This window comes from Schistocerca gregaria, chromosome 3, assembly GCF_023897955.1.
Source record: "Schistocerca gregaria isolate iqSchGreg1 chromosome 3, iqSchGreg1.2, whole genome shotgun sequence".
Classification (NCBI taxonomy): Eukaryota; Metazoa; Arthropoda; class Insecta; order Orthoptera; family Acrididae; genus Schistocerca; species Schistocerca gregaria.
Window position 1 is genome coordinate 18,932,075 of NC_064922.1, and position 9,708 is coordinate 18,941,782.

General features: G+C 49.5%; 1 non-coding gene across 1 annotated transcript; it reads left to right on the forward strand.

Moving 5' to 3' along the window:
* Positions 1-2,657: 2,657 nt before the first annotated feature.
* Trnaa-agc (transfer RNA alanine (anticodon AGC)) lies at positions 2,658-2,731 on the forward strand. The gene has a single exon. It is a non-coding gene; the product is annotated as a tRNA-Ala (tRNA).
* Positions 2,732-9,708: the final 6,977 nt, after the last annotated feature.

Consider the following 9,708-nt stretch of genomic DNA (forward strand, 5'->3'; position numbering starts at 1 on the left):
TGCCGATAACAGATGCCGTAGCAATCAATTCATGGAGTGAGTTGTATGTTTTGCGATAGTCTGTCTCTGACAAGGAAGCACAGGTGATATAGGTGCGAACACAGGAAGCTTGCAGCCCCTCGCTACCTGCAGACACAGAGCAGCCACACTAGAAGAGCGGCCTAAGCCGTAGGCGAAATGTGCTCATTCGCTGTGGCGCGACGTCGAACTATAAATAAGGCTGTCACTAGCGTGAGCGTCGTGTAAAGTCGGAAAAGTCATCTGCATGGGTGATTGCCAAGTTTGGGGAGCGTTTCGTAGTACGATCTGTGCAAAGGGGACGCGGAAACTTATTGTGTCCCAGTGTTTTGCAGTTGGACGACAAGAGTTTTACGCAGTAGCAAAGAGCGAGGCACTGAGTTGGCATGAACAATGGAGAGCACAATGGGGCTCGAGATGTGCTTGTTACCTCAGGTGCTGTGTGATTGTGGACAAGGAGTGAAATGGACCAATTTGTGACCGCCCTTTCAATTTAAGACGTTCAAAACAGACGGAATTTGCATTCGTAATACTAGAGCATCGAAACTACTTGGAACTCTTGTGTATATGAACGTGTCCGCGCCTTTGTATTCTGGTACCTTCGCCGCTACAAACCAACCAACCATCGTGTCCGTGCACATCAGAGTCGCAATGAATGGAGAATAGGCTGGCTTGGTCGTGTGTGTAGCTGTAGCTCAGTTGGCAGATCGTTCGCTTAGCGTGTGAACGGTCTCGGGTTCAAGCCCTGGCTCCTCCATGTTTTGTGGTCAGTGCATGGTAAGTGTTGGTCGCGGCGAACATAAACGCACGCAAGAAGTTGCAAAACCAGCGTCACAGACTGATATGATGTATACTGTCATAAGGAGAGCAAGGTGTAAGTGTGGGGACCGGCTGTTATCGTGGTGTCATCGAGTGCAGAACTGTCTTAGGTATCACGGCTTAACGTCATTGAAGTCTGGAGGTGGACAACACGTTCGTCTTACTCAGAGCGGTGTCTGAACTCTATTTTCGACGTTATGCGTGCCACTTTCATTGTGGCCAACTACGATTCGATACAGAATGCACGAAACCTGAAAGACACCCTCACTGATACATAGAGAGTAGAGTTTGTCTGCGGAATAATGGGAGTGCAATGGTCTGTGACGTTGATATGACTGTATGTAGCACTACTAGTTATCGGGGGGGTGGGCGTAGCTCAGATGGTAAAGCGCTCGCTTAGCGTGCGAGAGGTACTGGGTCGATACCCAGCGCTTCCAGAATTTTTAACACACCTACATGCGCACCTTGCCATGCGAGTGGAATAATTCCCAACCGACAGATACAAGCGAACGATTAGCATCCACAATTGCGCCGATTTCACGTAAATCCCACTGCACGTTCCCATTCTTTGCGTGCAGTCGGCTGCTACTGGTGTTGCTGGTTGTGACTGCTGATAACAGATGCCGTAGCAATCAATTCATGGAGTGAGTTGTATGTTTTGCGATAGTCTGTCTCTGACAAGGAAGCACAGGTGATATAGGTGCGAACACAGGAAGCTTGCAGCCCCTCGCTGCCTGCAGACACAGAGCAGCCACACTAGAAGAGCGGCCTAAGCCGTAGGCGAAATGTGCTCATTCGCTTTGGCGCGACGTCGAACTATAAATAAGACTGTCACTAGCGTGAGCGTTGCGTGAGCGTCGTGTAAAGTCGGAAAAGTCATCTGCATGGGTGATTGCCAAGTTTGGGGAGCGTTTCGTAGTACGATCAGTGCAAAGGGGACGCGGAAACTTATTGTGTCCCAGTGTTTTGCAGTTGGACGACAAGAGTTTTACGCAGTAGCAAAGAGCGAGGCACTGAGTTGGCATGAACAATGGAGAGCACAATGGGGCTCGAGATGTGCTTGTTACCTCAGGTGCTGTGTGATTGTGGACAAGGAGTGAAATGGACCAATTTGTGACCGCCCTTTCAATTTAAGACGTTCAAAACAGACGGAATTTGCATTCGTAATACTAGAGCATCGAAACTACTTGGAACTCTTGTGTATATGAACGTGTCCGCGCCTTTGTATTCTGGTACCTTCGCCGCTACAAACCAACCAACCATCGTGTCCGTGCACATCAGAGTCGCAATGAATGGAGAATAGGCTGGCTTGGTCGTGTGTGTAGCTGTAGCTCAGTTGGCAGATCGTTCGCTTAGCGTGTGAACGGTCTCGGGTTCAAGCCCTGGCTCCTCCATGTTTTGTGGTCAGTGCATGGTAAGTGTTGGTCGCGGCGAACATAAACGCACGCAAGAAGTTGCAAAACCAGCGTCACAGACTGATATGATGTATACTGTCATAAGGAGAGCAAGGTGTAAGTGTGGGGACTGGCTGTTATCGTGGTGTCATCGAGTGCAGATCTGTCTTAGGTATCGCGGCTTAACGTCATTGAAGTCTGGAGGTCGACAACACGTTCGTCTTACTCAGAGCGGTGTCTGAACTCTATTTTCGACGTTATGCGTGCCACTTTCATTGTGGCCAACTACGATTCGATACAGAATGCACGAAACCTGAAAGACACCCTCACTGATACATAGAGAGTAGTGTTTGTCTGCGGAATAATGGGAGTGCAAGGGTCTGTGACGTTGATATGACTGTATGTAGCACTACTAGTTATCGGGGGGGTGGGCGTAGCTCAGATGGTAGAGCGCTCGCTTAGCGTGCGAGAGGTACTGGGATCGATACCCAGTGCCTCCAGAATTTTTAACACATCTACATGCGCACCTTGCCATGCAAGTGGAATAATTCCCAACCGGCAGAGGTGTGTAGGCAGATACAAGCGAACGATTAGCATCCACAATTGCGCCGATTTCACGTAAATCCCACTGCACGTTCCCATTCTTTGCGTGCAGTCGGCTGCTACTGGTGTTGCTGGTTGTGACTGCTGATAACAGATGCCGTAGCAATCAATTCATGGAGTGAGTTGTATGTTTTGCGATAGTCTGTCTCTGACAAGGAAGCACAGGTGATATAGGTGCGAACACAGGAAGCTTGCAGCCCCTCGCTGCCTGCAGACACAGAGCAGCCACACTAGAAGAGCGGCCTAAGCCGTAGGCGAAATGTGCTCATTCGCTTTGGCGCGACGTCGAACTATAAATAAGGCTGTCACTAGCGTGAGCGTCGTGTAAAGTCGGAAAAGTCATCTGCATGGGTGATTGCCAAGTTTGGGGAGCGTTTCGTAGTACGATCAGTGCAAAGGGGACGCGGAAACTTATTGTGTCCCAGTGTTTTGCAGTTGGACGACAAGAGTTTTACGCAGTAGCAAAGAGCGAGGCACTGAGTTGGCATGAACAATGGAGAGCACAATGGGGCTATAATGTGCTTGTTACCTCAGGTGCTGTGTGATTGTCGACAAGGAGTGAAATGGACCAATTTGTGACCGCCCTTTCATTTTAAGACGTTCAAAACAGACGGAATTTGCATTCGTAATACCAGAGCATCGAAACTACTTGGAAGTCTTGTGTATATGAACGTGTCCGCGCCTTTGTATTCTGGTACCTTCGCCGCTACAAACCAACCAACCATCGTGTCCGTGCACATCAGAGTCGCAAAGAATGGAGAATAGCCAGGCTTGGTCGTGTGTGTAGCTGTAGCTCAGTTGGCAGATCGTTCGCTTAGCGTGTGGACGGTCTCGGGTTCAAGCCCCGGCTCCTCCATGTTTTGTGGTCAGTGCATGGTAAGTGTTGGTCGCGGCGAACATAAACGCACGCAAGAAGTTGCAAAACCAGCGTCACAGACTGATATGATGTATACTCTCATAAGGAGAGCAAGGTGTAAGTGTGGGGACCGGCTGTTATCGTGGTGTCATCGAGTGCAGATCTGTCTTAGGTATCACGGCTTAACGTCATTGAAGTCTGGAGGTGGACAACACGTTCGTCTTACTCAGAGCGGTGTCTGAACTCTATTTTCGACGTTATGCGTGCCACTTTCATTGTGGCCAACTACGATTCGATACAGAATGCACGAAACCTGAAAGACACCCTCACTGATACATAGAGAGTAGTGGTTGTCTGCGGAATAATGGGAGTGCAATGGTCTGTGACGTTGATATGACTGTATGTAGCACTACTAGTTATCGGGGGGGTGGGCGTAGCTCAGATGGTAGACCGCTCGCTTAGCGTGCGAGAGGTACTGGGATCGATACCCAGTGCCTCCAGAATTTTTAACACATCTACATGCGCACCTTGCCATGCAAGTGGAATAATTCCCAACCGGCAGAGGTGTGTAGGCAGATACAAGCGAACGATTAGCATCCACAATTGCGCCGATTTCACGTAAATCCCACTGCACGTTCCCATTCTTTGCGTGCAGTCGGCTGCTACTGGTGTTGCTGGTTGTGACTGCTGATAACAGATGCCGTAGCAATCAATTCATGGAGTGAGTTGTATGTTTTGCGATAGTCTGTCTCTGACAAGGAAGCACAGGTGATATAGGTGCGAACACAGGAAGCTTGCAGCCCCTCGCTGCCTGCAGACACAGAGCAGCCACACTAGAAGAACGGCCTAAGCCGTAGGCGAAATGTGCTCATTCGCTTTGGCGCGACGTCGAACTATAAATAAGGCTGTCACTAGCGTGAGCGTCGTGTAAAGTCGGAAAAGTCATCTGCGTGGGTGATTGCCAAGTTTGGGGAGCGTTTCGTAGTACGATCAGTGCAAAGGGGACGCGGAAACTTATTGTGTCCCAGTGTTTTGCAGTTGGACGACAAGAGTTTTACGCAGTAGCAAAGAGCGAGGCACTGAGTTGGCATGAACAATGGAGAGCACAATGGGGCTATAATGTGCTTGTTACCTCAGGTGCTGTGTGATTGTGGACAAGGAGTGAAATGGACCAATTTGTGACCGCCCTTTCAATTTAAGACGTTCAAAACAGACGGAATTTGCATTCGTAATACCAGAGCATCGAAACTACTTGGAACTCTTGTGTATATGAACGTGTCCGCGCCTTTGTATTCTGGTACCTTCGCCGCTACAAACCAACCAACCATCGTGTCCGTGCACATCAGAGTCGCAAAGAATGGAGAATAGCCAGGCTTGGTCGTGTGTGTAGCTGTAGCTCAGTTGGCAAATCGTTCGCTTAGCGTGTGAACGGTCTCGGGTTCAAGCCCCGGCTCCTCCATGTTTTGTGGTCAGTGCATGGTAAGTGTTGGTCGCGGCGAACATAAACGCACGCAAGAAGTTGCAAAACCAGCGTCACAGACTGATATGATGTATACTGTCATAAGGAGAGCAAGGTGTAAGTGTGGGGACTGGCTGTTATCGTGGTGTCATCGAGTGCAGATCTGTCTTAGGTATCGCGGCTTAACGTCATTGAAGTCTGGATGTCGACAACACGTTCGTCTTACTCAGAGCGGTGTCTGAGCTCTATTTTCGACGTTATGCGTGCCACTTTCATTGTGGCCAACTACGATTCGATACAGAATGCACGAAACCTGAAAGACACCCTCACTGATACATAGAGAGTAGTGTTTGTCTGCGGAATAATGGGAGTGCAATGGTCTGTGACGTTGATATGACTGTATGTAGCACTACTAGTTATCGGGGGGGTGGGCGTAGCTCAGATGGTAGAGCGCTCGCTTAGCGTGCGAGAGGTACTGGGATAGATACCCAGTGCCTCCAGAATTTTTAACACATCTACATGCGCACCTTGCCATGCAAGTGGAATAATTCCCAACCGGCAGAGGTGTGTAGGCAGATACAAGCGAACGATTAGCATCCACAATTGCGCCGATTTCACGTAAATCCCACTGCACGTTCCCATTCTTTGCGTGCAGTCGGCTGCTACTGGTGTTGCTGGTTGTGACTGCTGATAACAGATGCCGTAGCAATCAATTCATGGAGTGAGTTGTATGTTTTGCGATAGTCTGTCTCTGACAAGGAAGCACAGGTGATATAGGTGCGAACACAGGAAGCTTGCAGCCCCTCGCTGCCTGCAGACACAGAGCAGCCACACTAGAAGAGCGGCCTAAGCCGTAGGCGAAATGTGCTCATTCGCTTTGGCGCGACGTCGAACTATAAATAAGGCTGTCACTAGCGTGAGCGTCGTGTAAAGTCGGAAAAGTCATCTGCATGGGTGATTGCCAAGTTTGGGGAGCGTTTCGTAGTACGATCAGTGCAAACTGGACGCGGAAACTTATTGTGTCCCAGTGTTTTGCAGTTGGACGACAAGAGTTTTACGCAGTAGCAAAGAGCGAGGCACTGAGTTGGCATGAACAATGGAGAGCACAATGGAGCTCGAGATGTGCTTGTTACCTCAGGTGCTGTGTGATTGTGGACAAGGAGTGGAATGGACCGATTTGTGACCGCCCTTTCAATTTAAGACGTTCAAAACAGACGGAATTTGCATTCGTAATACCAGAGCATCGAAACTACTTGGAACTCTTGTGTATATGAACGTGTCCGCGCCTTTGTATTCTGGTACCTTCGCCGCTACAAACCAACCAACCATCGTGTCCGTGCACATCAGAGTCGCAAAGAATGGAGAATAGCCCGGCTTGGTCGTGTGTGTAGCTGTAGCTCAGTTGGCAGATCGTTCGCTTAGCGTGTGAAGGGTCTCGGGTTCAAGCCTTGGCTCCTCCATGTTTTGTGGTCAGTGCATGGTAAGTGTTGGTCGCGGCGAACATAAACGCACGCAAGAAGTTGCAAAACCAGCGTCACAGACTGATATGATGTATACTCTCATAAGGAGAGCAAGGTGTAAGTGTGGGGACCGGCTGTTATCGTGGTGTCATCGAGTGCAGATCTGTCTTAGGTATCACGGCTTAACGTCATTGAAGTCTGGAGGTGGTCAACACGTTCGTCTTACTCAGAGCGGTGTCTGAACTCTATTTTCGACGTTATGCGTGCCACATTCATTGTGGCCAACTACGATTCGATACAGAATGCACGAAACCTGAAAGACACCCTCACTGATACATAGAGAGTAGTGTTTGTCTGCGGAATAATGGGAGTGCAATGGGCTGTGACGTTGATATGACTGTATGTAGCACTACTAGTTATCGGGAGGGTGGGCGTAGCTCAGATGGTAAAGCGCTCGCTTAGCGTGCGAGAGGTACTGGGTCGATACCCAGCGCCTCCAGAATTTTTAACACACCTACATGCGCACCTTGCCATGCGAGTGGAATAATTCCCAACCGGCAGATACAAGCGAACGATTAGCATCCACAATTGCGCCGATTTCACGTAAATCCCACTGCACGTTCCCATTCTTTGCGTGCAGTCGGCTGCTACTGGTGTTGCTGGTTGTGACTGCTGATAACAGATGCCGTAGCAATCAATTCATGGAGTGAGTTGTATGTTTTGCGATAGTCTGTCTCTGACAAGGAAGCACAGGTGATATAGGTGCGAACACAGGAAGCTTGCAGCCCCTCGCTGCCTGCAGACACAGAGCAGCCACACTAGAAGAGCGGCCTAAGCCTTAGGCGAAATGTGCTCATTCGCTTTGGCGCGACGTCGAACTATAAATAAGACTGTCACTAGCGTGAGCGTCGTGTAAAGTCGGAAAAGTCATCTGCATGGGTGATTGCCAAGTTTGGGGAGCGTTTCGTAGTACGATCAGTGCAAAGGGGACGCGGAAACTTATTGTGTCCCAGTGTTTTGCAGTTGGACGACAAGAGTTTTACGCAGTAGCAAAGAGCGAGGCACTGAGTTGGCATGAACAATGGAGAGCACAATGGGGCTCGAGATGTGCTTGTTACCTCAGGTGCTGTGTGATTGTGGACAAGGAGTGAAATGGACCAATTTGTGACCGCCCTTTCAATTTAAGACGTTCAAAACAGACGGAATTTGCATTCGTAATACCAGAGCATCGGAACTCTTGTGTATATGAACGTGTCCGCGCCTTTGTATTCTGGTACCTTCGCCGCTACAAACCAACCAACCATCGTGTCCGTGCAAATCAGAGTCGCAAAGAATGGAGAATAGCCAGGCTTGGTCGTGTGTGTAGCTGTAGCTCAGTTGGCAGATCGTTCGCTTAGCGTGTGAACGGTCTCGGGTTCAAGCCCCGGCTCCTCCATGTTTTGTGGTCAGTGCATTGTAAGTGTTGGTCGCGGCGAACATAAACGCACGCAAGAAGTTGCAAAACCAGCGTCACAGACTGATATGATGTATACTGTCATAAGGAGAGCAAGGTGTAAGTGTGGGGACCGGCTGTTATCGTGGTGTCATCGAGTGCAGATCTGTCTTAGGTATCACGGCTTAACGTCATTGAAGTCTGGAGGTGGACAACACGTTCGTCTTACTCAGAGCGGTGTCTGAACTATATTTTCGACGTTATGCGTGCCACTTTCATTGTGGCCAACTACGATTCGATACAGAATGCACGAAACCTGAAAGACACCCTCACTGATGCATAGAGAGTAGTGTTTGTCTGCGGAATAATGGGAGTGCAATGGTCTGTGACGTTGATATGACTGTATGTAGCACTACTAGTTATCGGGGGGGTGGGCGTAGCTCAGATGGTAAAGCGCTCGCTTAGCGTGCGAGAGGTACTGGGATCGATACCCAGCGCCTCCAGAATTTTTAACACACCAACATGCGCACCTTGCCATGCGAGTGGAATAATTCCCAACCGGCAGATACAAGCGAACGATTAGCATCCACAATTGCGCCGATTTCACGTAAATCCCACTGCACGTTCCCATTCTTTGCGTGCAGTCGGCTGCTACTGGTGTTGCTGGTTGTGACTGCTGATAACAGATGCCGTAGCAATCAATTCATGGAGTGAGTTGTATGTTTTGCGATAGTCTGTCTCTGACAAGGAAGCACAGGTGATATAGGTGCGAACACAGGAAGCTTGCAGCCCCTCGCTGCCTGCAGACACAGAGCAGCCACACTAGAAGAGCGGCCTAAGCCGTAGGCGAAATGTGCTCATTCGCTTTGGCGCGACGTCCAACTATAAATAAGGCTGTCACTAGCGTGAGCGTTGCGTGAGCGTCGTGTAAAGTCGGAAAAGTCATCTGCATGGGTGATTGCCAAGTTTGGAGAGCGTTTCGTAGTACGATCAGTGCAAAGGGGACGCAGAAACTTATTGTGTCCCAGTGTTTTGCAGTTGGACGACAAGAGTTTTACGCAGTAGCAAAGAGCGAGGCACTGAGTTGGCATGAACAATGGCGAGCACAATGGGGCTCGAGATGTGCTTGTTACCTCAGGTGCTGTGTGATTGTGGACAAGGAGTGAAATTGACCAATTTGTGACCGCCCTTTCAATTTAAGACGTTCAAAACAGACGGAATTGGCATTCGTAATACCAGAGCATCGAAACTACTTGGAACTCTTGTGTATATGAACGTGTCCGCGCCTTTGTATTCTGGTACCTTCGCCGCTACAAACCAACCAACCATCGTGTCCGTGCACATCAGAGTCGCAAAGGATGGAGAATAGCCAGGCTTGGTCGTGTGTGTAGCTGTAGCTCAGTTGGCAGATCGTTCGCTTAGCGTGTGAACGGTCTCGGGTTCAAGCCCCGGCTCCTCCATGTTTTGTGGTCAGTGCATTGTAAGTGTTGGTCGCGGCGAACATAAACGCACGCAAGAAGTTGCAAAACCAGCGTCACAGACTGATATGATGTATACTGTCATAAGGAGAGCAAGGTGTAAGTGTGGGGACCGGCTGTTATCGTGGTGTCATCGAGTGCAGATCTGTCTTAGGTATCACGGCTTAACGTCATTGAAGTCTGGAGGTG